Source organism: Oncorhynchus mykiss, chromosome 2, assembly GCF_057628025.1.
Source record: "Oncorhynchus mykiss isolate SJ-2025 chromosome 2, ASM5762802v1, whole genome shotgun sequence".
Classification (NCBI taxonomy): Eukaryota; Metazoa; Chordata; class Actinopteri; order Salmoniformes; family Salmonidae; genus Oncorhynchus; species Oncorhynchus mykiss.
The window spans coordinates 49,506,223-49,529,003 of NC_143023.1; the positions used below are offsets into that span (position 1 = coordinate 49,506,223).

The following is a 22,781-nucleotide window of genomic DNA, read 5'->3' on the forward strand; positions in this document are numbered from 1 at the left end:
TGCAGTGGTCTGATACTTCTTCCATTTCAATATTATCGCTTGCACAGTGCTCCTTGGGATGTTTAAAGCTTGGGAAATCTTTTTGTATCCAAATCCGGCTTTAAACTTCTTCACAACAGTATCTCGGACCTGCCTGGTGTGTTCCTTGTTCTTCATGATGCTCTCTGCGCTTTTAACGAACCTCTGAGACTATCACAGTGCAGGTGAATTTATACGGAGACTTGATTACACACAGGTGGATTGTATTTATCATCATTAGTCATTTAGGTCAACATTGGATCATTCAGAGATCCTCACTGAACTTCTGGAGAGAGTTTGCTGCACTGAAAGTAAAGGGGCTGAATAATTTTGCACGCCCAATATTTCAGTTTTTGATTTGTTAAAAAACGTTTGAAATATCCAATAAATGTCGTTCCACTTCATGATTGTGTCCCACTTGTTGTTGATTCTTCACAAAAAAATAGTTTTATATCTTTATGTTTGAAGCCTGAAATGTGGCAAAAGGTCGCAAAGTTCAAGGGGGCCGAATACTTTCGCAAGGCACTGAATAAATAAATAAATAAATAAAAATATATAAAAATAAAAATATATAAAAATAAAAAAAAATATATATATATATATATATATATATATATATATATATATATATATATATATATACACACACACACTTGAAGTCAGAAGTTTAAATACACCAAAACTCAGTTTTCACATCCCTGTTATTTAATCCAAGTAAAAATGTCCTGTCTTAGGTCAGTTAGGATCACCACTTTACTTTAAGAATATGAAATGTCAGAATAACAGTAGAGAGAATGATTTATTTCAGCTTTTATTTATTTCATCACATTCCCAGTGGGTCAGATGTTTACATACACTCAATTAGTATTTGGTAGCATAGCCTTAAAATAGTTTAATTTGGGTCTAACGTTTCAGGTAGCCTTCCACAAGCTTCCCACAATATGTTAGGAGGACTGGGTCAAAATTCACCCGACAGAGCTGGTGTAACTGAGTCAGGTTCGTAGGCCTCCTTGCTCGTACACGCTTTTTCAGTTCTGCCCACACATTTTTCATGGGATTAAGGTCAGGGCTTTGTGATGGCCACTCCAATAGCTTGGAAGTATGCTTCCTGACTGATGTCTTGAGGATGTTGCTTCAATATATCCACATAATTTTCCTACCTCATGAAGCCATCTTTTTTGTGAAGTGCACCAGTTCCCCTTGCAGCAAAGCACACCCACAAAATGATGCTGCCACCCACATGCTTGACATTTAGGATGGTGGCCTTCGGCTTGCAAGCATCCCCCTTTTTCCTCCAAACATAACAATGGTTGTTATGGCCAAACAGTTCCATCTTTGTTCCATCAGACCAGAGGACATTTCGCCAAAAAGTACGATCTTTGTCCCCATGTGCAGTTGCAAACCGTAGTCTGTCTTTTTTATGAAGTGGATTTATGGAGTTTTGGCTTCTTCCTTGCTGAGCGGCTATTCAGGTTATGTCGATATAGGACTGGTTTTTACTGTGGATATAGATACTTTTGTACCCGTTTCCTCCAGCATCTTCACAAGGTCCTTTGCTGTTTTTCTGGGATTGAGTTGCACTTTTCACACAGATGAACGTGGTACCTTCAGGCATTTGGAAATTGCTCCCAAGGATGAACCAGACTTGGAGGTCTACAATCTTTTTTCTGAGGTCTGATTTATTTTGATTTTCCCTTGATGTCAAGCAAAGAGGCACTGAGTTTGAAGGTAGGCCTTGAAATACATACACAGGTACACCTCCAATTGACTCAAATGATGTCAATTAGCCTATCAGAAGCTTTTAAAGCCATTACATTATTTTCTGGAATTTTCCAAGCTGTTTAAAGGCACAGTCAACTTAGTCTATGTAAACTTCTGACCCACTGGAATTGTGATACAGTGAATAATAAGTGAAATAATCTGTCTGTAAACAACTGTTGAAAAATTACTTGTGTCATGCACAAATTAGATGATCTAACGGACTTGCCAAAACTATAGTTTGTTAACAAGAAATGTGTGGAGTGGTTGAAAAACATGTTTTAATGACTCCAACCTAAGTGTATGTGAACTTCCGACTTCAACTGTATACATAGGGTCAAGAAGGCTATATATTAAAGTGTAAATGGAGCTATGAATACAGGACCATTTTGCCTAATTTCTGGCCATTAAAAACATCAAAATCGTAAAAAAAACATGATCAGTACAACAAGTGCAGGACCATGAGAAACTGACTCTCTAACCAAGTGCTACTAACAAATCCCAATGGGGCATTTCAAGAGGCAAAGGAATTTCAGAAATTGTTCCAAAATGAAAACCAAAACCTTAGCTACATGAAGACAAAGGCCATTCTTTCCTCCTTGGTGGAATATTTCCTGGACTAGACTTATGGCAAGGCAGGAGGAAAGAAAAAAAGAGAAGTTACCTGTTACAGCAATCAGAGCACCAGCAGCTGGTTTACTGCAGTTAGTCAGAAGGTCAGTGAGAAAGTCAGTCAGACCTAGGCCAATCACAGACAGCAGGCTTGGGGCCCCTGCCTGGTGCCAGTGCTCTGCTGTGAAATGTACTGCCTGATCGTAGAGAGCGGGTTGTCAGCACTCTTCACGCAGGGGTATATTTAAACCTGCCTCAAATGAAACTGGAAACTTCTTTATAGTGGGAATTTGGAAATGAAGGTGCACGAAAGCAAAGCAAAATACCTCAGGACATCGGTCAGAGCACGAGAGCAGTCAATGATTCCGATATGTTTAGGCTATACCTATCAAGATGAATCAACCAACCCTCATCTCTCTCTTTACTGTCAGGTGCTGAAAGAACTTGGAGAGCTGGAACTAGGCCTATGTGATGATACCAAACACTGATTCAATTGTCAGTGTGGATAAACAAATGCCTTAATCTAGACACATTTAATTATTTGAGACTACTGTGAAATGACATCCAGAAATGTCAGGTGCTGCAATGAAATTATTGAATTATATAAAGCTAAGAGAGTCTCAACCAGATGCTTTCTCAAGGCCTATAAAGTTTGATGGTTTCGGTGGGTATCTTTTTAGTTGGTTGAGTCGAGTGTCTATAAAGTTCCATCACTTGAGTGAAATGCATACCAATGGTAGTCAGTGCCGTTTAAGATTAGGAAGGACAATTTGTTTTTGTTTCATGAGCATGACCCTATTTCAATTTCAGCATATTGGATGACTCATTAATTTTCCGTTCAGCCAGCTCAACGTAACATTGATTGGTTTAAGTTATTACACGATACTCAAATTTTCCCTATACCCATCATGAGGTTGCTACAACCTAGCCTACGAATGAAAGTTTACAATGTAGGTGCACGGGTAGTTATTTTGTTGTTAATCAAGGTGACAATGACACATACCGCCTTGCACACAACTAGCTGATTTAGGGTGTAATCACTAGTCCAAACAGTTGCAAACGAGAGTTTCTACAGGACAAATTCAAGTATGTTTATCCCCGTTTCGTTCAGTGTGCTTCCGTTTAAGTAACTTTAACATAATTGGCGGAATGAATAGACCATTGATCATCCCCAAACACAATTCACATGCATATCAGCCACATACAAACAGTATGATCTCTTTGCATAATTCCTTCTTGCATCTACGCCTTATTCCGTGACCCTGCGAAAAAACCTTTCCAAGCCAAACTTTCATACCATAACGGCTAACCGCTCCACACAGCCTACATCGTTGTCACCATATTAGTTAACGCCATAGTCAATATAGCTACAATTACTAACGTGTTAGTAAACCCACTACAATCAGGCAGTACAGCGTACAGCAAGCAGTTTAGCAGTTACACCGGAAGGCCCCAGTGGCAATAAATAAAACTTAAAGCTGACCGACTTGGAAGAGTTCCAGTGTTGGATAGCCATAACCAGCTAGCTAACATAGCATCACTCTCTGTTTGAGCCAGGTGTTTGAGTACACGAAACTTGCTAGATGCATTTACTAGCTAGCTGCAACATAACCTTTTGAGCAACCCAACCAAATTCACATAGAAATGTGTGTTATAGATATGTCATCATTGAAAGCAAGTCTAAGAAATGGTAGATCTGTTCTGTGGGCTATTTCTATGCTTCCCATTGTTATGTTTAATCTTTGCATTTTTTACTTTTGGTTTTGTACAACAGCTTCAAACAGCTGAAAATACAATACTTTTGGCTATTGAAAAGATATTACACAGCAGTTTAGAAGGTACAATGATTCTCTACACTATACTTGCTTGTTTAGTCACAAACTGAAATTAAGCTAACTATTAAAATGTTTGCTAAGCAGTGTGTTTCAATCAATTATCTGTGGACATGTGAATATATTTGGCATAATTGTATCTAAAAAGGATAACTTTTTAAAATGTTTCACATTTTTATGAAATTCACTGAGGAGGATGATCCTCCCCTTCTTCTGAGGAGGAGCCTTCACTTTTGCATGCCTTTCTGCATGTAACGTTTGTTACAGCCTAATGAATTCATAAATAGTTTTGACTTTTATCTCAGACACATCAGGTATCCAATACTGGTTATTAGATTAAGAGCTGTGGAAGGGTGTTGGCCTAAATTAAAACAGGAAACTGGATTAATCTTGAGACTTTCCCAGAGTATTGGCAGGTCGTGTTTGACGTTGTGTATCCAAAGCCTTCGGCTGCTGGGGTTAGTTTCCGATGAAAGGAAACAATATGTGACGCAATAGCAGTTCAGATGAAACACTCATCAGTCCATTGCGCCGTGAAAATGTCCTGTTGCCAACAAAATACTTAGTTGCCCTACAGAAAACAGTAGATGGGTTGATGGGTAAAAATACCTCATATTTTGGCATAAGTATTGTAATTAATTGCATGTGTTTTCAAAAGCGGACTTACGCATTACAAAATTACGTTTTTTAGAAAAAGTTACTTCCCCAACGTCTTTATAGGTTATATTGGTGTATTAGGATGTGGATATGTGTGGTTCTAAGTGACTTCCCCAACATTTTTATAGGTTATATTGGTGTATTAGGACGTGGATGTGTGTGGGTTTTAATGTATTTTAGATGCATTTATACATTTAAATGGGATTCCTTAGGCATATCATGTTATGCCATTTGCTCATCTAAATATGTGGGATATGGACCAAACCCTGTCCTGGGATATCAAACATCAGTATAGCTAAGTGCACGCAGTATTTCTTGGAAAACTATACTTAATCAAATAACAGATGTTTTACAGGTGGTGTAAACAGCGGTCCTAATAAGTGATTAAAGTTACCAGCATAGCACACCCATTGGCTTATTATCATTACCAAAACAGACGTAAAAATGCTGCAGTAATGAGATGTGTGTTTTGGTAATGAGAGGCCCTTAGATCAATCTGCAAGGAATAGGAGACTGCCATTATGAGTCAGCAAACAATCGACCACATCACTAAAGCCCATTCATGCCTCCATGTTGGTACGGTAATGGTTCTCTAAAGAGTTTCTCCCAATTTGAATGTTTTAAGTCATTTCAGTAATGAAAAGGTAAAGTGTGGTAATGGGGGTGTTTGAGAAAAAGATCCTCATTCGTTAGACAGTGTTTAAGTGAATAAATTAAATTCACTTGTGCTCATCTAATGACTACTCCTCTAGATCAATGGTTCCCAACAGGCATGGTGAATATTTGACAAGTTGAATCAGGTGTGCTTGTCCTAGGCTAAAAATGTGTACTTTTGGGGTTCGAGCACTGGAGTTGGGAACCACTGCTCTAGATGATGAATAATGTGTTTTACAAGAACTTGTCAGTGTTACAGTAATAAGAAACATGTCCACATACAATGTGTTTTTACGTAAATATTATATATTGAGCAAAAATATAAATGCAACATTCAAGAATTTAAATTATTTTCACTGAGTTACAGTTCATATAAGGAAATCAGTGAATTAACATCAATTCATTAGGTCCTAATCTATGGATTTCACATGACTGGGCAGGGGCGCAGCCATGGGTGTGCCTGGGAGGGCATAGGCCCACCCACTTGGGAGCCAGGTCCAACCACTGGGGAGCCAGGCCCAGCCAATTAGAATGAGTTTTTCCCCACAAAAGGGCTTTATTACAGACAGAACTACTCACAATTTCCATCGCCTGTCTGGGTGGCTGGTCTCAGACAATCCTGCAGGTGAAGTAGTCGGATGTGGATATCCTGGGCTGGCGTGGTTACACGTGGTCTGCGGTTATGAGGCCGGTTGGACGTACTGCCAAATTCTCTAAAACGATGTTGTGGTAGAGGAATGAATATTACATTCCCAGGAAACAGCTCTGGTGGACATTGTTGCAGTCAGCATGCCAATTGTGCACTTTAGACATCTGTGGCATTGTGTTGTGTGACAAAAATGCACATTTTAGACTGGCCTTTTATTTTCCCCAGCACAAGGTGCACCTGTGTAATGATCATGCTGTTTAATCAGCTTCTGGATATGCCACACCTGTCAGGTGGATTGATTATCTTGGCAAAGGAGTAATGCTCACTAAAAGGAATGTAAACAACTTTGTGCACAACATTTCTGAAAAATAAGCATCCAGACATTAAAACAGAATTCAACAATACAAAAACATTTATTGAACTCAATAGGATATCAAATAAATTATTGAATTTGTTATAAAATGTATTTGCCAGAGTTAATTATAAGACATGAACAAATGCATCAGTGATTAGTGTTGTCACGCTACCAGGCCAAGTAGCACAATGCCGAGTAGTATCGAGACACCACAGGGGGAAAAATTCAGAGGCCTAGCATCCTGTTCGACCCGTCCCCTGGACACTTGTTACCATTTATAAAAGTTATGCGCATTTGCTACACAAAATGCCAATCACTGATATTCACACTTTTACTCACTTTAAAAAACATCTTGAATTTAACTTCACACTTTATAATATAATAGAGCGGCTAATTTGCATATATTTGCAAAGGCCTACCTGTGATTTGGCTTGAGGAATGTGAGAAGGGAATATACAGTATATGCATACTGATCTGCATGTCATTGTGGCAATAAAGGGAGAACACTGCATGAAGCCTTCTCTTCAGTTAACACAGACAAACACTATCCATCCCTCACACACTGTCCGTCTCCCCCTTATAAACAAAAAACACTTTCGACCAAAAATACTCACAGCTGCCAACTTTAAAAATGTTACGCACCAAACATAATGTAAGGAGCACCAGAAAGAGAAAGATTTTTAATACAGTTAGGTCTATACGAATTCTAACTTTGAAGCTCATCTCCTGCCTGTCACCAAGGGAGTACCCCAAGGCTCAATCCTAGGCCCCACGCGCTTCTCAATTTACATCAACAACATAGATCAGGCAGTAGGAAGCTCTCTTATCCATTTATATGTAGATGATACAGTCTTATACAGAGCTGGTCCCTCCCTGGATTTTGTGTTAAATGCTCTACAACAAAGCTTTCTTAGAAAGCTTGGGCACGCTCACCCTGAACCTTGTTCTGAACACCTCCAAAACAAAAGTTAATGTGGTTTGGTAAGAAGAATGCCCCTCTTCCCACAGGTGTTCTTACTGCCACTGAGGGTTCAGAACTTGAGGTAGTCACCTCATACAAGTACTTGGTTCATCCTTGGGAGCAATTTCCAAATGCCTGAAGGTACCACGTTCATCTGTACAAACAATAGTACGCAAGTAAAAACACCATGGGACCACGCAACTGCCATACCGCTCAGGATGGAGGCGCAAGTATAAATGCCATGGGACCACGCAGCCATCATACCACTCAGGAAGGAGATGCGTTCTGTCTCCTAGAGATTAACGTATTTTGGTGCGAAAAGTGCAAATCAATCCCAGAAAAACAGCAAAGGACCTTGTGAAGATGCAGGAGGAAACAGGTATAAAAGTATCTATATCCACAGTAAAACGAGTCCTATATCGACATTACCTGAAAGGCCGCTCAGCAAGGAAGAAGTCACTGCTCCAAAACCACCATAATAAAGCCAGACTATGGTTTGCACTGCACATAGGGACAAAGATCATACTTTTTGGAGAAATGTCCTCTGGTCTGATGAAACAAAAATAGAACTGTTTGGCCATAATGACCATCATTATGTTTGGAGGAAAAAGGGGATGCTTGCAAGCCAAAGAACACCATCCCAACCGTGAAGCACGGAGTGGCAGCATCATGTTGTGGGGGTGCTTTGCTGCAGGAGGGACTGGTGCACTTCCCAAAATAGATGGCATCATGAGGAGAGAAAAGTATGTGGATATATTGAAGCAACATCTCAAGACATCAGTCAGGAAGTTAAAGCTTGGTCGCACATGGGTCTTCCAAAAAGGACAATGACCCCAAGCATACTTCCAAAGTTGTGGCAAAATGGGTCAAGGACAACAAAGTCAAGGTATTGGAGTGGCCATCACAAAGCCCTGACCTCAATCCCATAGAAAATGTGTGGGCAGAACTGAAAAAGCATGTGCGAGCCAGGAGGCCTACAAACCTGACTCAGTTACACCAGCTCTGTCAGGAGGAATGGGCCTATATTCACCCAACTTATTGTAGGAAGCTTGTGGAAGGTTACCCAAAACATTTGACCCAAGTTAAACAATTTAAAGGCAATGCTACCAAATACTAATTGAGTGTAAGCAAACTTCTGACCCACTGGGAATGTGATGAAAGACATAAAAGCTGAAATAACTCATTCTCTCTACTTTATTCTGACATTTCACATTCTTAAAATAAAGTGGTGATCCTAGCTGACCTAAAACAGGGAATTTTTACTGGGATTAAATGTCAGGAATTGTAAAAAAACTTAGTTTAAATGTATTTGCTAAGGTGTATTTAAATTTCCGACTTCAACTGTATATTCTAAATTCTACAGTTCTACATCGTTTATCCTCTTGGAACTACCATCCCGGATCCGGGAGAATTGTCATCAACTGACACTTATTAGGATAACGCAACGGACAAAAAATATTACTAGAAAATATTAATATTCATGAAATCACAAGTGAAATATATTGAAACACAGCTTAGCCTTTTGTTAATCACCCTGTCATCTCAGATTTTGAAATTATGTAAGTTTATCGATAGCCTAGCATAGCATTATGCCTAGCTAGCAGCAGGCAGCTTGGTCACGAAAATCAGAAAAGCAAATAAAATTAAATAATTTACCTTTGATGAGCTTCGGATGTTTTCACTCACGAGACTCACAGTTAGATAGCAAATGTTCCTTTTTCCATAAGGATTATTTTTGTACCCGAAATAGCTCCGTTTGTTCTTCACGTTTGGCTGAGAAATCGACCGGAAATTGCGGTCACGACAACGCCGATATAATATTCCAAATTAGATCCATAATATCGACAGAAACATGGCAAACGTTGTTTATAATCAATCCTCAAGGTGTTTTTCAAATATCTATTCGATAATATATCAACCGGGACAGTTGGATTCTTAGTAGGAGCGACAGAAACAATGGCCGCATTTGTCTATTACGCACAAATCACTATGAGAGCCACCAGCCGAACACTGACGCAATGTTGTCCTTCACGCTCATTTTTCTAAATAAAAGCCTGAAACTATGTCTTGTGACACTAGATACGTTAAGGACACCATAGAAAAAGGAATCTCGTTGATATCCCATTCACTGCTCAATAGGGACGCATAGGAAGGGACTCTTATTTAGAAACCGCTGCGTTCCTGATTGGATTTTTCTCAGGCTCTTTCTCAGGCTCTCAGACATTTCACATTCTTAAAATAAAGTGGTGATCCTAACTGACCTAAAACAGGGGATTTTTACTTGGATTAAATGTCAGGAATCGTGAAAGAGTGTGTATGTTAACTTCAACTGTATGCCCTAATGCAATTCTAAAGTGTAATACATCCAGTGTGATTTCAGATTTGTCAAATTATTGTGTTTTGTTGATTTTATATAACAACATTTCAACCTCATTTAGCATGATCTATTCAAATATGGCATAATTCTATTCGTATTCATTTGCGTCACTGTCAATGACATACTTTTATTTTGAAGGCTAACCGCAAAGTAAACTATTGTGGCCAATTCTTATTGTGGCTAGCTTCACATAGATGGGTCCCACCACCATTCTTCAAATAAGAACTGTTTGATGAAATAGGGTCATTTTAGATGACACCTAGCTATATAGTTAGTTAGCTAACTATAGCTACTGAAACAGATTGTCGATTTGCTATGTTTTTGGGGAAGAACATTGTTTGCATCTATGCGCCAGCTAGCTTTTTTCTGACCAGCACTGTATATGCGCAAAACAACTTTTGCCAGCATCATAGCATACCTATGACATATGAAATATGAGTGATAGTGTAATCAATGTGTAATATCTACGTAAATATATATAATTAATGAATGCCTTAAATTATTATGTGGCGTGCAGTGATATTCAGGTCCTGATGGATCAACAAGCTTATTTGTCATGTTAAATGGCGTTATTTGATGTGTATTTTTTGACACGCAAAGACCCAAACGGCGTTCCATAGTATGAGAAATCCTGGTTGAGAAAGAAACAACTGAGCAACGAAACAGCACAGCAAGTAAGTGAAAGAAAAAGGTTTAAATTATGTTGTACTGGTAATGGGGACATACGTAAATGCCAACAAAATAACTTTTTGATCAGTGTGGTGTGTGTGTAACCTTTATTTAACTTAAGAATTTGTTCTTAGCAATTCAGTTATTTACAATGACGGCCTACACCGGGCCAAACGCTGGGTCAATTGTGTGCCGCCCTATGGGACTCCCAATCACAGCCGGATGTGATAGAGCCTGGATTCGAACCACTGAGATGCAGTGCCTTGGACGCAGCGTTCTGTGTGTGTTAACTATTTAACTGTACTAGAATGCTTAAAAAGGGTGCTGAATGTTTATATATCTCTTATCAATATAGGTTTTATTTTTGGTAAGGAAAATAATCGGATATCGGTATCGGCCAGAAAATATAATATCGGTGCATCTCTAAACAGAATAATTGGCCATTTAGGCTAACACACTTCAAAATAAACTTGTTCTAGTACCGCAGAGGCCTATGGTGCATGTAAACAGCATAATTTGTCGCCCAAAGTAGAGGTCTGCATGGGACAGATTTCTTCATCCCGCCTGCACCCGCAGCTTTCATACCGCACCAGCAAGCACCTACTGTCTGTCCGACTCCCTCCCGCTACCACAAGAAATTGTCTCGAACCCAACCGCAGTCCCGCAATGTTATTTTAGGTGTATGTGATGTTGGGACCATAGCTTGCAAGTGAGCTGCAATTTTACGCCTTATAGGCAATATCGAAATGCGCAGAAATAACCTCTGAAATAGGGCAAATTACCAGAGATTTTCACCTCATTATATTAGGCTATCTGTATTACTGGGCTATATCAGCCAACAGGCTAGACATAGTTTGAAGAGAGCAGAGTTGGAGAGACTTGCACTTTGTCTTGAGCTACATTTTATAGCCTACCTTTAGGAGTGGGACAATTTTCAGACGGACACAAATATGGTTGATCAATATTTATTTCTACGCAATGTAGTAAACTATAGCCTAATCATATTTAGGAAGTACATATCCTTGCAAAGATAACTGCCCAGTGCTTCTCCGCCCATGCATAGACTACAGCCTACTCCATTTAATAGAGACCACTTGTGCACCTGATCTCACAGGTATGGCTACTGAACATGAAGCAGCAAGAATGATGACGGCGGACACTTCCACTTTCTCTTAACCTACGTTTTGCATACAGGATACAGCCTACCTTTTAGGAGAACGAGTTGCAGGCAAATAAATGGGTAATCAATACTTATTGGAAATTAAAAATGTGCAAAACTCGCTCACCATGGTAGCCTGTGGGCCTTTTCAATTATGTTTTGGTTGCACCTCGACTCACGTTGGTTGAGCGCTCTTCACTTCTTTCCATTATCAATATTTATACTGAACAGAAACGCAACATGTAAAGTGTTGGTCCCATGTTTAATGAGCTGAAATAAAAGATCCCGGAAATGTACGATATGCACAAAAAGCTTGTTTCTCTCAGATTGTGCACATATGCGTTTACATCCCTGTTAGTGAGCATTTCTCCTTTGCCAAGATAATCCATTCACCTGACAGGTGTCGTATCAAGAAGCTTATTAAACGCATCATTACAAAGGTGCACTTTGTGCTGGGGACAATAAAATGCCACTAAATGTGCAGTTGTCACACAACACAATACCACATATGTCTCAAGTTGAGGGAGTGTGCAATTGGCATGCTGACTGTAGCAATGTTCACCAGAGCTGTTGCCAGAGAATGTAATGTTCATTCCTCTACCATAAGCCACCTCCAACTTTGTTTTAGAGAATTTGTCAGTACATCAAACCGGCCTCAAAACGGCAGATCACGTGTAACCATGCCAGCCCAGGACATCCACATCTGGCTACTTCACCAGCGGGATTGTCTGAGCCCAGGACCTCTACATCAATGGCTGCACCCATACCCAGTCATCCGAAATCCATAGATTGAGGCCTAATGAATTTATTTAAATTGACTGATTTCCTTATATGAAAAATATAACATTGTTGAAAGTGTTGCATTTATATTTTTATATTTTTGTTCAGTATATTTTACAGCCACTGTAGTTAACTATAGTCTAATCATATTGAACTTAATTTTTTTGGAAAGAATTGCCACTTGAATCTCCACCTATTTCAAATGAGACCACACATAAAGATATAAAACGATGTGTGCACTTTAATGGAGCAGAAGTCAGTGTGTTGCGATTCTGGATGGCCAGATTGCTAGCAAGAATGACAAGAAACTGCCATTTGGAGAATCATAAGTGGCTCGTTTCATCTTGTTCTTGATACCATGGGTTATTTTTAGGTGTTTTGATTGGCTGAAATTGTAGATAAGCTAAAAAAACACAAGTTGTAGAAAAGCTGCATTGCTTGCCAAATCATGGCAGCTTTATCCCAAATTCAAAATAGACTGGTTGATAAAAGTAGGGAAATGTTTTCCAACCAAAAGATGTAAGATGCAGTTCTGGAATAATAGGAGTCTCATCTATTTTAGGCTTTTTGTGAACTGCTATAGTGTGCCATTTACTCCCCGTAAACCTAGGCAGGTTCCGGACTGAAATATGCAACAAAAACATTGTTTTAATGAAGGCAAATAACATTCCTTACATTTTAAAAGTGTCATTTATCAGACCCTCTTATCCAGAGCGACTTACTTAGTGCATTCATTTTTTATTTGAACCTTTACTTAACTAGGCAAGAACAAATTCTTATTTACAATGACTGCCTACACCGGTCAAACCCAGATGACGCTGGGCCAAATGTGCACCGCCCTACGGGACTCCTATTCACGGCTGCTTGTGATACAGCCTGGAATCAAACCAGGGTGTCTGTAGCATCGCCTCAAGCACCGAGATGTAGTGCCTTAGAACGCTGCACCCCTCGGGAGCCCCCAAATTCATCAGTCTTGGGGCATACTTTGTTTCATGTTCAACAAAAGCTTACTCACCAAGTTTAAGCAAAAGAAAACGTGCCAAATATGGGCATCTTCTGGTTAAAAATTTAATAATGTTAGCTTTCTAATGCTTTAAATTGTATGTCTCAACATTGAAAAGGGAATAACACCGTTGAAACTGGAGTAAACGGTGAACAATGACAAGAAAGACACACCTGTTTCAGTAATGCAAGTCTCGGCTCAAATGGCCGTGCAGTCCACCAAAGGAATTCATTTCAAAGAACCTCAAGTTTTTTTTACTAATAGCAGATCATTTATGGTTTGTGGATAAATTCATTATTACCTTGCGGCCTTACTGAAGTTAGCAGCGTATGATCAAAAATTTAAAAATAGCCCACGAAAACCCACTCTGTAGGGTAAATAAAGACTACATTTCCATGTCTGAACTGCACACCCCTAGCTAGATCAAACAAACACAGAATGTACAAAACATTAGGAACACCTTCCTAATATTGAGATGAGCCCACTTTTGCCCTCAGAACAGCCTCAATTGTGGGCATGGACTCTACAAGGTGTCGAAAGTGTTCCACAGGGATGCTGGCCAGTGTTGACTTCAATGCTTCCCATAGTTGTGTCAAATTGGCTGGGTGTCCTTTGGGTGGTGGACCATTCTTGAGCGTGAAAAAACACAGCAGCTTTGCAGTTCTTGGCAAATAGCTTCTAACCCCCCAGATCATCAGGCTGCTGAATAGCCACCACTAGTCAGCTACCTACTCCCCTTGTCCCCTCCTAACCCCCCACCAGTGGACATTTAGCATGATGAATAGCCACCACTAGTCAGCTACCTACTCCCCTTGTCCCCTCCTAACCCCCCACCAACTGACATTTCACCCTGCCTCCACCCCAATGGACATTTAGCATGATGAATAGCCACCACTAGTCAGCTACCTACTCCCCTTGTCCCCTCCTAACCCCCCACCAACTGACATTTCACCCTGCCTCCACCCCAATGGACATTTAGCATGATGAATAGCCACCACTAGTCAGCTACCTACTCCCCTTGTCCCCTCCTAACCCCCCACCAGTGGACATTTAGCATGATGAATAGCCACCACTAGTCAGCTACCTACTCCCCTTGTCCCCTCCTAACCCCCCACCAGTGGACATTTAGCATGATGAATAGCCACCACTAGTCAGCTACCTACTCCCCTTGTCCACTCCTAACCCCCCACCAACTGACATTTCACCCTGCCTCCACCCCAGTGGACATTTAGCAAGATGAATAGCCACCACTAGTCAGCTACCTACTCCCCTTGTCCACTCCTAACCCCCCACCAACTGACATTTCACCCTGCCTCCACCCCAGTGGACATTTAGCATGATGAATAGCCACCACTAGTCAGCTACCTACTCCAATCCCCCCTGCCCCACAGGTCTTATTTCCATTTGTCCTGTAATGTTGGAGCGAAAGAATTTCACTATACTCTGTAATTACAGTGAGCTCCAAAAGTATTGAGACAGTGACATTTTGTGTTTTTTTGGATTTAAAATTATACAATGACTGAGGTTAAAGTGCAGACTGTCAATTTTAATTGGATGGTATTTTCATCCATATCGGGTGAACCATTTAGAAATTACAGCAGTTTTTAGTGACAAATTCACTTGTGGCTTTTAAAGAAGTCAAACGTATTGTATTTGGTCCCATATTCCTAGCACGCAATGATTACATCAAGCTTGTGACTCTACAAACTTGTTGGATGCATTTTTTGTTTGTTTTGGTTGTGTTTCACATTATGTTGTGCCCAATAGAAATCAATGGTAAATAATGCTGTATCAATTTGGAGTCACTTTTATTGTAAATCAGAATATAATGTTTCTAAACACTGTTACATTCATGTGGATGCTGCCATGATTACGGATAGTCCTGAATGAATTGTGAATAATGACGAGTAAGAACGTTACAGACTAGAGGTCGACCGATTAATCGGAATGGGCGATTAATTAGGGCCGATTTCAAGTTTTCATAACAATAGGATTTTTTTTTATACCTTTTATTTAACTAGGCAAGTCAGTTAAGAACACATTCTTATTTTCAATGACTGCCTAGGAACTGTGGGTTAACTGCCTTGTTCATGGGCAGAGCGACAGATTTTCACCTTGTCAGATCAGGGGTTCCAATCTTGCAACCGCATAGTTAACTAGTCCAACGCTCTAACCATTGACCTCCACGAGTAGCTTGCCTGTCACACGAATGTAGTAGAGGCCAAGGTAAATTGCTAGCTAGCATTAAACTTATTTTATAAAAAACAATCAATCATAATCACTAGTTATAACTACTGATCCAGTTTAGCAGGCAATATTAACCAGGTGAAATTGTGTAATTTCTCTTGCGTTCATTGCACGCAGAGTCAGGTTATATGCAACAGTTTGGGCTGCCTGGCTCATTGCGAACTAATTTGCCAGAATTTTACGTAATTATGACATACATTGAAGGTTGTGCAATGTAACAAGAATATTTAGACTTAGGGATGCCTATCCGTTAGATAAAATACCGAACGGTTCCGTATTTCACTGAAATAAACGTTTTGTTTTCGAAATGATAGTTTCCGGATTCGATCATAAAATGGCCAAAGGCTCGTATTTCTGTGTGTTATTATGTTATAATTAAGTCTGATTTGATAGAGCAGTCTGACTGAACAGCAGCAGGCCCGTAATCATTCATTCAAACAGCACTTTTGTGCGTTTTGCCAGCAGCTCTTCGCAAGCAGAGCGCTGTTTATGACTTCAAGCCTATCAGCCTAATGGCTGGTGTAACCAATGTGAAATGGCTAGCTAGTTAGCTGGGTGTGCGCTAATACTGTTTCAAACGTCACTCGCTTTTAGATTTGGAGTAGTTATTCCCCTAGCGCTGCAAGGGCCGCGGCTTTTGTGGAGCGATGGGTAACGATGCTTCGAGTGTGGCTGTTGTCTATGTGTTTCTGGTTCGAGCCCAGGTAGGGGCAAGGAGGGGAACGGAAGCTATACTGTTACACTGGCAATACTATAGTGCCTATAAGAACATCCACAGTCAAAGGTATATGAAATACAAATGGTATAGAGAGAAATAGTCCTATAAATACTATATTAACTACAACCTAAAACTTCTTACCCTGGAATATTGAAGTCTCATGTTAAAAGGAACCACCAACTTTCATATGTTCTCATGTTCTGAGCAAGGAACTTAAACGTTAGCTTTTTTACATGGCACATATTACTTTCTTCTCCAACACTTTGTTTTTGCATTAAACCAAATTGAACATGTTTCTTTATTTGAGGCTAAATTGATTTTATTTATGTTTTATATTAAGTTAAAACAAGTGTTAATTCAGTATTGTTGTAATTGTCATTATTAGAAATGTAAAAAATGGCCGATTAATCAGTATCGGCTTTTTTGGTCCTCCAATAATCGTATTGAAAAATCATAAATCAGTCGACCTCTATTACAGACGCACAAATATCATACCCCAAGACATGCTAACTTCTCACTATGACACTAACAGGAGATTAGCAATTTGGGGGGGAATATGATATTTGTCCCCCGTAGAATGGGAGGGCTTTGTACAAAAGGTGCTGTAATTTATAAACAGTTGACCAGATATGGATGAAAATAACCTAAAATTAAAGCTGACAGTCTGACCTTTAACCTTAGTCTTGTATAAGAGCCAAAACTACTAAATGTGTCACTGTTGTCCCAATACTTTTGGGGCTCACTGTACATCTGTAACCCTGTACGTGAGACAATTAAACTATCTACTCTAATCATGCCACAATGTTAGAGTTCAGACAATGGATTAACTGAATAAAACTCAGTTTAGTAAACAGCCAACTGGTTTGATAAACCAAGAAACCAAGTTTAAATTCAAGATAAAGAACAACATCTACTGTCTGCAATTGGCTCCTTCAGTTTCCTGTTAGTCTGCTGCAGTAGGTTATGTTGTGTGGTGTTTCCCAGGCAGGCTAAAGCTGGGTCACACCTGTTCCCCTGCTAGCTCTTCCGGCCGGCTGAGGGAAAGGGAAGTGTTCAAAGGCCAGGGTGTCACATGACATTTCCTTTACAAGTATTCTTGTGCTTGGCTGCCCCCCCCCGCCCCTCTCCCAATCCTCCCCAAAATGAATAAGAGGTGAGTGTCTCTCTGAAACACGACCAAATAAAGACTCTCAGGTCAGGTCAAGTTCTGAGTCATCTCTCTTGCAAACTACCACACACATGCTATGCAGCGTTGGGAATTGCCGGGGACCTCAAGATACAATATTATCGCAGTACTTACGTGCCGATACGATATGTATTCCGATTTACACAATTCTATGTATTGTGATTCAATACTGTGATTGTATTGCTATTCCATGGTCCAAACATATTGCTCACCTGCTGCAGAGGGACAAGAGAGAACCATGGGAAAACGAGTTATGATCAGTCATGGAAATAAGTGCTGAAAACTAAATTGGCTTATTTTAAAATAAGATCAAGAACAAGCTATGAAGGAAAAATACTGGAGTTTTTGTGCAGGTACAGCCAACTAGCGCTAAATAATATTGCGATATTGTCATTACGATATATTGCAAAAAAATAAAAAAAATAAAAGATATCCCAATTTGTAATTGTATTGATTTTATCCCCCATCACTAATGCCATGCTGAATTTGATTGATTTGAGAGAAAAAACTGCAGTTCAACAGAGGTTTTTAGATACCTCTGGGGAACAGTGTAGGTGTAATCAACTATCAACCAACCACCATATAAAATGTTTATGATATGAAAAGTGAAAGGGAAAGAGCAAACAGAATGCCCATGTCCAAGGTGACATCTGAGAAGTATTCCAAGCAATTCAACTTTCTAAAAATACAAATCTGTGACCCATTCAGTCAAGGCGGTCAGTGAGACTTGTGAATTTTGGACTGGTCAGTTTTGACCTGGCTTGTCATGGAACAAAATACAACAATGTACCTTCTCCGCTATGCAATCTGGTTTCAGAGCTGGTCGTGGGTGCACCTCAGCCAAGCTCAAGGTCCTAAACAACATCATAACTGCCATCAATAAGAGACAATTCTGTGCAGCTGTATTCATCGACCTGGCCAAGTCTTTCGACTCTATCATTCACCACATTCTTATTGGCAGACTCGACAGCCTTGGTTTCTGAAAGGATTGCCTCGCCTGGTTTACCAAATACTTCTCTGATATAGTTCAGTGTGTCAAATCGGAGGGCCTGTTGTCCGGACCTCAGGCAGTCTCTATGGGGTGTCACAGGGTTCAATTCTCGGGCCGACTCTTCTCTGTATACATCAATGATGTTGCTCTTGCTGCTGGTGATTCTCTGGTACACCTGTACGCAGACGACACCGTTCAGTATACTTCTGGTCCCTCTTTGGACACTGTGTTAACTAACCTCCAGACAAGCTTCAATGCCATACAACTCTCCATCCATGGCATCCAACTGCTCTTAAATGCAAGTAAAACTAAATGTATGCTACCGATCACTGCTCGCACCTGCTCGCCCGTCCAGCATCACTACTCTGGACGGCTGTGACTTAGAATACGTGGACAACTATAAGTACCTAGGTGTCTGGTTAGACTGTAAACACTCCTTCCAGACTTTCATTAAGCATCGCCAATCCAAAATTAAATCTAGAATTGGCTTCCTATATCGCAACAAAGCATCCCTCACTCATGCTGCCAGACATACCCTCGTAAAACTGACCACCCTACCGATTCTCGACTTCAGTGATGTCATCTATAAAATAGCCTACAACACTACTCAACAAACAGGATGCAGTCTATCACAGTGCCATCCGTTTTATCACCAAAGCCCCATACACTACCCACCATTGCGACCTGTATTCCCTCGTTGGTTGTCCCTCGCTTCATACTCGTTGCCAAACCCACTGGCTACAGGTTATCTACAAGTATCTGCTAGGTAAAGCCCCACCTCATCTCAGCTCACTGATCACCATAGAAGCACCCACTTGTAGCACACACTCCAGCAGGTATATCTCACTGGTCACTCCCAAAGCCAATTCCTCCTTTGGTTGTCTTTCCTTCCAGTTCTCTGCTGCCAATGACTGGAATGAACTGCAAAAATATCTGAAGCTGGAGACTCATATCTCCCTCACTAGCTTTAAGCACCAGCTGTCAGAGCAGCTCCCAGATCATTGCACCTGTACATAGCCCATCTGTAAACAGCCCATCTATCTACCTACCTCATCCCCATACAGTATTTATTTATCTTGCTCATTTGCACCCCAGTATCTCTACTTGCACACTCATCTTCTGCACATCTACCCTTCCAGTGTTTAATTGCTATATTGTAATTACTTCGCCACCATGGCCTATTTATTGCCTAAACTCCCTTATCTTACCTCATTTGCACACACTGCATATAGACTTTTTGTTTTCCTTTGTTTACTGTATTATTGACTATGTTTTGTTTATTCCATGTGTAACTCTGTGTTGTTGAATGTGTCGACTTGCTATGCTTTATCTTGGACAGGTCGCAGTTGCAAATGAGAACTTTGTTCTCAATGAGCCTACCTGGTTAACTAAAGGAGATTTTTTTTTTTTTTTAATAAAACAAAGTATATTGTTGACACTAAAGGATATTAGGTGCTGTATGTTTTCTCGAGCTGGGAATCAATCCAAGTTGTCAAAGGCAAGGGCAGAAAGGATTTTTGACACATACTGGTGGGCTGGTATCATCAACCTTAATTTGAAATTTCCCATCTCACTGTACCTCCTAGCATTCATTGTAACAAGTGAGGAAGTAACAAAGTTAACTGCCTGCTATTGTGGACAGTATCAACTCATGAATGGCAATCATAACAATGCTGAGTCACTTGTGTAAACAAAAACAGACACATATAATCATCCATCAGACAAGGGAGGGAATTTGACACAAGTCACCTACACCATCTCTGGATCAGAAGACGATCCCCCTCGCTAACAGAAAAAGTAACTTAATTTTGGTAGGGTATTTAGTTCTCAGTACTCCAATACAGCTTAAACCCATCTAAATGACTATCGTCCTGTAGCACTCACATTTGTAGCCATGAAATGCTTTGAAAGGCGTGGCTCACATCAACACCATCATCCCAGACACCATGGACCCATTCCAATTCACATAATGCCCCAACAGATCCACAGATGACACAATCTCTATTGCACTCCACACTGCCCTCTCCCACCTGGACAAGAGGAACACCTATGTGAGAATGCTGTTCATTGACTACAGCTTAGCGTTCAACACCATAGTGCCTTCCAAGCTCATCACTAAGCTAAGGACCCTGGAATTAAACACCTCCCTCTGCAACTGGTTCCTGGACTTCCTGACGGGCCGCCCCCTGGTGGTAAGGCAAGGCAGCAACACATCCACCAATCTGACCATCAACACAGGGGCCCCTCAGGGGTCTGTGCTTAGTCCCCTCCTGTACTCCCTGTTCACCCACGACTGCGTGGCCAAACACGACTCCAAGACCATCATAAAGTTTGCAGACGACACAATGGTGGCAGGCCTGATCAGCAACGACAATGAGACAGCCTATAGTGAGTAGGTCAGAGACCTGGCTCTCCCTCAACGTCAGCAAGACAAAGAAGCTGATCGTGAACTACAGAAAACGGAGGGCAGAGCATGCCCCCATTCAAATCGACGGGGCTGTAGTGTAGCGGGTCGAGAGCTTAAAGTTCCTCTGTGTCCACATCACTAAGGATTTATCATGGTCCACAAACACCAATTCAGTGGTGACGAGTGCACAACAACGCCTCTTCCCCCTGAGGAGGCTGAAAATATTTGGCATGGACCATCAGATCCACAAAGTTCTACTGCTGCACCATAATGACCATCTTGACTGGCTGCATCACCGCTTGGAATGGCAACTGCTTGGCATCAGACCGACCACAAGGCGCTACAGTTATATGTACATATCTACCTCAATTACCTCGTACCCCTGCGCAGACTCGCCACTGGTACCCAGTGTATAGAGCATGTAATCGTTACTCATTGTGTATTTATTATTACATGTTTTTCTTTGATATTATTTCTCAATTTTCTTTCTCTCTGCGTTCTTGGGAAGGGCCGCAAGTAAGCGTTTCACTGTTATGCCGCGTTCAACACAACTGGGAACTCGGAAATCTCCGACTTCCCAGCGTCCATACAACTAGGAACTCAGGTGACAAAACTAGTTCAGACTGGCAAAAATCGATTTGAACGGTAATCCAACTCAGAATTCCAATTCCGACCTGAAGATCACTGACGTCGTGATTTAAATTCCAGTTGTTTTAAACACGACATTAGTCTACACTTGTTGCTAACGACAAATGTGTGACTCCTTGTGCATAAGTCATGGGCAACAGTCCAGACGAGCTCCAAACAGCCATTTAAACAAAGTTGTCAGCAAAACATGTTTTGACAACTGCTACATTGATGCACTACTTATAATAATTGAAGTGCCTCATTTTTGTAAATGCTCTACAGAGTCCCATAGTGACCCAACTGTGCCAACGTTACAGTAACCACGCAATGAATGAGCAGGTAATGTTTTACCACTTAATTACCTGCAGTAGCACGGACGAGTCAACTTTTCCCGTTGGTAGTTAGGTAGGCGACTACTGGGTGATATGCCTTTATCCAAGGATCAACTGTAAATAAAATATGCTTTATGATAAATGTCAGAAAATCCTGTCCCAAAAAGACATTGCATATATTTTCGTCCCTGCCAACACAGGAACTTTAAAGCAGATACGAGACTTTTGGCCGTTTCTATTCGGAAAACACTTCGCATTTATACCGTTAGGTCCTTTATCTTCGCTCACGCTTCTTCAAGTTCTTGACAATCATAATCCGCTCGTATGTTGCTGTCGAGTGCGGGGATAAAAATAACTTTTTTTTAAATCACCCTTCGGTATTTGAACAGTTCTGTCAATGCTTCTGCGTAGACTAATCTTTCACTCCTCTGACTGCTACGATTCTGCTAGCAGCACTAAAGATGACGTCACTCGGATACGGTAATGAGGAAACCTTCAAAATAAAAGCCCCCGTTTCAAAAACATTGTATGGTGGAAAACTCATTCAAAAGATAACATGTGTATCTATTTCGATTGTTTTGTGCTTATAAGCAAATGCAATAAGACATTTATGGTAAAAAGGCTTTACATATGTTTTAAAAACATTATTTTAAGGCCACTATTAAAAAATACAATGTTCAGACTGGTATGTTGACAATATTGGGTTGATGGTGAAAAAAGTATTCTTCGTGCCGATGTAAGAGTTGGGTTGGGAGTACTCAGTAGGGTCTGTAGAATCTGTAAATGGTA

The 22,781-nt window shown here is 40.5% G+C and overlaps 1 protein-coding gene across 3 annotated transcripts in view; it reads right to left on the bottom strand.

Annotated features, from left to right (window-relative positions):
* peak1 (pseudopodium-enriched atypical kinase 1) overlaps positions 1 to 22,474 on the bottom strand; it is a 260,227-nt gene extending 237,753 nt beyond the window's left edge. The window contains exons 1-3 of one of the 3 annotated variants that reach the window (XM_090201544.1): positions 22,256 to 22,469; positions 22,023 to 22,106; positions 6,111 to 6,244 (exon numbers count right to left, since the gene is read on the bottom strand). The gene's annotated coding sequence lies outside the window, so the exon portion shown is untranslated. Of the gene's footprint in view, positions 1 to 6,110; positions 6,245 to 22,022; positions 22,107 to 22,255 lie in introns of all 3 variants that reach the window. The other 2 variants (XM_036949915.2, XM_090201545.1) reach the window with 2 other exon arrangements.
* Positions 22,475 to 22,781: the final 307 nt, after the last annotated feature.